Source organism: Salmo trutta, chromosome 6 (assembly GCF_901001165.1).
Source record: "Salmo trutta chromosome 6, fSalTru1.1, whole genome shotgun sequence".
In the NCBI taxonomy this organism is placed as follows: domain Eukaryota; kingdom Metazoa; phylum Chordata; class Actinopteri; order Salmoniformes; family Salmonidae; genus Salmo; species Salmo trutta.
Window position 1 is genome coordinate 41,211,400 of NC_042962.1, and position 6,000 is coordinate 41,217,399.

At 39.3% G+C, this 6,000-nt stretch overlaps 1 protein-coding gene across 7 annotated transcripts in view; it reads right to left on the reverse strand.

Moving 5' to 3' along the window:
* Positions 1-3,182, reverse strand: part of LOC115195921 (muscleblind-like protein 2a) — a 77,837-nt gene extending 74,655 nt beyond the window's left edge. For 6 of the 7 annotated variants that reach the window (XM_029756272.1, XM_029756273.1, XM_029756270.1 and 3 more), the window contains exon 1: positions 2,892-3,182. The gene's annotated coding sequence lies outside the window, so the exon portion shown is untranslated. The remainder of the gene's footprint in view (positions 1-2,891) is intronic. The other variant, XM_029756275.1, reaches the window with a different exon arrangement.
* Between the last annotated feature and the right edge of the window lie 2,818 nt (positions 3,183-6,000).

The following is a 6,000-nucleotide window of genomic DNA, read 5'->3' on the forward strand; positions in this document are numbered from 1 at the left end:
ATCCCATTACACTTAACACACTCAAAAGTATGGAGGTCAGTTCAACGTTTTTTGGGAAGGTCCAAACTAACCTCTGCTCTTACCCCAATTCTTAACAACCCAGATTTTGGTCCAGGATTGCTGGATGCTGGCTTTAACTTTTGGCTTAATAAGGGCATACGCAGACTAAATGACTTATTTGCTTATAAGATTTTATTGTCAATTGAGCAGATGGTTGAGAAATATCGACTCCCAAAGCAGGACTTTTTCCGCTTCCTACAAGTAAAACATTATATTCTGAAGAGCACCACCTTAATTGGCAACCCTGATATGCGTCTGTTATTGAAAGAATGCTTTTTTTTCCCCACAAAGGAAAATGTCTGTAAGTCTGTTTTATGACGCTTTAAGGTCTTTTTCTGCTGTCGACAACACAGAGGGTGAAACAAGTGTTGGAGAAAGAATTGTCTATTACTATTGATGAAGAGATGTGGGAGGACATTTGGAGATAAGCAAAAACGATATCTATATGTAATCGTACTAGAGTAATCCAATTAAGAATAATACATAGATTGCATATATCCCCAAATCGCAGACATGCTTTTAGCCCCTCTTCCTCGTCTCCTCAGTGTCTTAAATGTAAAACTGATACAGGCACCCTAACACATTGTTTATGGTCATGTACCAAAATACAAAGACACTGGTCTGGCATTCTGCAAGAAATTGAAAAGATCCTAGAATTGGACTCAGTTTCTTTACTGTTAGGTCTCCCTAGTAGGCATGTTACTTCTGGGGGTAAGAGGAGGCTTTACAACATCCAGCAGCGAGGAAAAACATCATTTTACAGTGGATTAGTGATAAGGTTCCTTCTATTAAAGATTGGCATAAGATACTATTTGAATGGGTGCCACTGGAATATCTGACATGTACATTGCATTCTAAAACAGATCAGTTCTACAAAGTATGGGAACCTTATCTAAATTACCTAGAACCTGAGGTATCAGCTATTATGCTGCAAGGATTCTCTTAGAATGGTGGTGATCTATGTATTTCAGAATTGCACTGTACGTTCCATGTGTGGAACCTAACTTCTTGGTTAAAACTGAGCTTTTATGTTCAATTTCTGTTTGTATGTTCGTTTAAAATGTATGTATTGAGAGACACAATGATGGGGATGGGGTGAGAGAAGCGCCGAGCGGGGAGAGGAAGATGGTGTGTGTGTGTATGTATGTATATATATGCAGGTATGTGTAAGTGAGTGCTGTTTTTTTGCTTTGTCTTATCTCTTAATATGGGTGAAAATTGTGAAATTCCAATAAAAAAATACTGTTACAAAAAAATATTTTAATAAAGAAAATAATAGAAACCAGTGAAAGATCAATGATAGGCTGCTGCCTTCCTGTTGTTGGCTGTAATTAAATAGCAAAAGGCAGGAGTTGTGTTTCACTTTGAACCCCCTGGATGGACTTTCTGCTGACCAATGAATACTTGACTGAGTAAAATGTACAGAACACTATATAATAGAGTGAAATGAGATAGGCTTACCCTACATCCGAATGCAGCTATGTAACATCGTTCAGATCACTGACAATACAAAGAGGCTCCATCTTGTTGAATTGTTTATTTGACCCTGCAATGTTGCAGAGCTTCAAGTCTCAATCAGCAGTGGGTTTCCATGGCTACCGAAGATGATGGACAAAACAGATCCACGGATAGACCCAATATCATCTGTGAATCTCATCAACAGTTCTTTGCAATGCATATTCATTTAAGGAGCTCTCTTTTTGTAAGACACACAATAACCTGCTACTTGAAGGCTAGGTTATACCATTAACTTCTAAAGTACTAGCAATTCTCCAGAACACTGAGCAAAATAACATTTGTTAACCTGATTCAAGAACTAAAATCAGGCCTAGGCTATTGCATTAGTTGAGTCTGAAATCTGTATTCTGCTCTGCAAACGGTAGCATGTCTGCAGTGCACACATGAACATCAGAGCATGGAATAAAACAATGAGTCACATGCATTGCCTAACTGTTTATTGAGCCTTACTAAATCATCCTCGATCAGCATCATCTTTGGTACATTAACACACAAGCATAGCCTATTGACCTTCACTCACACTAGAAGAAAACTGTGAGTGAGTGAGTTTTTGTATTTCTAAGTCATAAAATATGTTATATGTCAAAGTTGAATAACCTACATTATGTTTACTTAACCTACAATTTGATGCATGTACTGTTACTGCGGGTGATAATGTCTGCAACACACTGTCATTTGGATCTAGAGGTGCTCAACCTATCCTAGTAACGTTAATTAATAGACTACTCATCTCTCCCCCTTTAAAATTGGACCAAGATGTGGCCATGGAATTTATTTTAGGTAACTAGCTAGTTTGCATCGGCTTGGGTATGGCAACATTGGCTTGCCAAAGCCAACTAGTTAGTTAGCTAGGTACAACGACTACCAAGTCAATAACAACATTAATAACGTTAATGACACTGCCACCTGAAGCTTGACAGCTCGATAACATTTTCGCGTGCCGTGAAGTTAGGAAACCGTTCTAGCCAATAGTTGGAAGCGACCTCGTGGGGGAAATTTAGTGCTAGCTGACAGACAACATTGGCTAACTGAAGCAATAGTTTCTACAAAATCTACAAAACTCACTTTGAAAGCCTACGAGATGCTAGCTAGTTAACGTTAGCTAGAATTCCTGTTGAAGTAGCTGCGGCAAAACAAACTAACGTTAGCTCGCGCTGGTAAAATAACATAGCTAGCTATCCATGTTGGCAACCACATTCACATAGCCAAGCACAAGGTGACGAAGTAAACAATCTGGCTAGTTAACTGGTAACTAAACACAATCGTAACAACCCAAGTAAGAATTTAGCTAGCTAGCTGGCTGGCTGGCTTACCTGTCGCATCCAGATGTACTTGTCACCGCGCGCAGGCAAGAGACTTCCAACGGCCCACACGGAACTACTCTCAGGAAAGGTAATATGGAGTTGCAAACATTCTAGTCGGAAAATAAAAATAGAAAATCGGTAAGGCAGAAATGACTTTTTCTCACCACTAACTACTTTACAGTAAGGCTATCGTGTTGCACAAGCAACAAGCTATTTTGCAGTTCAGTCACAGCCAGAAGGGGTAACCCAGACACGTCACAGGGATTATAAAACTGAAGCATCCGTTTAGAACGTTTTCTCTCCACCAAATATGGTAGTGAGAGGAAGTTCAGTGGAAGTTAGAGATGATGGAACGAGGTGAAATTGGACCAACATTCTTCTAATTTTCTCATCGATGAAAAATCTGATCTCAAAACATTTTTCTGTTTCCAAAAATATTATCTGCTACGAACACAGTGCACTAAGTTTTATAGACTTGACTCTTTGCCAAAGTTTAAAATTGCATTGTTTAGAACGAGTGGCGGTCGAATTGAGTTTGTGCACACGCGCACTTTACAGGGGAGGCGTTCCCTAACGGAAATATGCAAATTCATGCTACAATGCGCGAATGGGATCTCGCTAGCTCGTGCTTGGATTTGCCCACCTCCTTGCTTGTTCTGCCCCCTATGCTTCATTTGCTCCCACTATAAACGACACAAATGAACTATCTTAGGTTACTTGTAAATATCTTTGGTTCAGGGATGGCCAAAGGATGGTAAAGAAGGATGCACTTGACTATAGGGGGGTAGTGATATAATTATGCATTGCATGTATTAACACTATTTCGTTTGTAGGAATTCTAATTTTCACAATGTCAATTTAATTTGTTGTCCAACTTGCACGTTGAAATAGATTATGTTTAGATAAATATCACCGTCATCCTACCAATAGCTGTACTTGGTATGGTCCAAAAGGAACGTCAGAAACTCACGGAAGCGCAAGGGAGCCGCTTGTTGCCTAGGAAACAAACTGTGAATCTCCTGGGACAAAATATGTAGCTAGCTAGCTACAGATTTTAATAAACAAGAAGCTCTTTCAGTGCCACTGAGATTGATATTCAGGATTTTTGCAATTAATTTAATATTAATAATTTCGTAATGTAGTGTGGTTAATCGACACTGAGCTCAACATTGATAAATAAATAAATACAAATCACAGCCCATCATCTGCAAAACTATAGGTGTCGATGAGTTATTAAAAAGATAGTGTTTATCAGAGCACCTTTATTTTTTCATTATTTTTTAAATTTCTGTACAATTTATTGATTGAAATTCTATTTCTGTGTTGAGTATTTTTATTTGATTTTACACACACAGCCGTCACACACACACACACACGCGTCGTTTATCTGCCATTTTCAAGTATTAAGTAATACATACTTTGGAATGTATTGTTGGAGCGCTCTCACATATAGGACAGTACATACTAATACAGTAAAAAGATCATAAAAAGAACATCAATTTAAAAAGTGTTTTGTGGTAAGATCATTAAAAACAGTTCAGTCATGCTAAAAATAGCTCAGGTTGTTTGGTTTAACCATTTAATTAGGAATTAGAATACTAGAATGGACATGAACCTTGTTATTTAATTTTATTTAACTAGGCAAGTCAGTTAAGAACAAATTCTTATCTACAATGATCGCCTACCCCGGCCAAACCCGGACGATGCTGGGCCAATTGTGTGCCGCCCTATGGGACTCCCACGGCCGGATGTGATGCACCCTGGATGCTGCATCACAAACAGAAATGTAGAATATTTTTTTTTTTACATTTATGGTCTGTTTACATATATTGTAGAGGCTATTTATACAGAACATCTGTATTAAACCCCTATAAACTGCATTTATAATTATATTACAATATTTTAGGTTGACAAATATCCTATTACACAATTTCTGATCTATCACATGCCTTACTGTCACAGGCGTCGAAAGGATTAGACCAAGGCGCAGCGTATATAGTGCTCATCTTCATTTATTTTGAGAGAACACTTAAACAAAATAACCAAACGACAAACAGTTCCATAAGGTACACAGATTATACGGAAAACAACCACCCACAAAACCCAAAGGAAAACAGGCTGCCTAAGTATGGCTTCCAATCAGAGACAATGAAAGACACCTGCCTCTGATTGGAAACCATACTCGGCCAACAATGGAAAACGAAACATAGAAATAGAAAACTAGAACAAATTCCCCTAGAAACAAACAAACCCCAAAACACACAAAACAACCCCCCTGCCACGCCCTGACCATTCTACTATGGCAAATGACCCTTTTCACTGGTCAGGACGTGACACTTTCCTGCAAAGTAAAATCAGGATTAGGCCTCTACTGTCTTTCATTCAGACTGGTTTGGATTTCTCCCTGACCAATATTGCTGGCATTTTAACTGCATTCTGGTACTGTGTTCTGGGGTTTATGACATAGTCCCTAAGACCTCCATGGGATTAACACACACACACACACACACACACACACACGCACGCACGCACGCATGCACGCACACACACGCACACATACGCACACACACATACCACTGTGTGTGCTCTTGTAGTCAAAGTAAGGTTTTGGCCCTCAGCAAGTAGCACAAGTCAGGGAGGACCATGTCAAAAATATTCATGGAATGAGCAGGGCATGGATTTGGCTCTTCTGAGTCCTACCCACGCCATGCCTAGGGCCTATTGAGTGAATGAACAATGAGCCAGCTAGTGCTAGCATGCACTGTGCTCAAGACCAAAGGGCCAGCATAGTGAAATGTGTGTGAATGATAGCCTTGCACATGATCAGCTGCAGATGAAGGGGGAACATTGACTCATCTTTAGGGATTGTCAAGGTCATCCTTTACAACTGTATAGTAAAGGCATGCTTTTTATGGTTAAGTAAATAGAATGAATTATATGGGCAAAACACTGAACATTCGTCAATTTAAAAAAGTTATGCAATTGTAGCCGACGGCGACAGTAAAATGTCCCATGTGGGTCTCAAACCCAGGTCTCCCAGTCTGATAGAAAACGTACTAACTGTTCCAATAGGGTTAACACACATGGGGGAGATCACAATTATCTTACCTAGATAAGG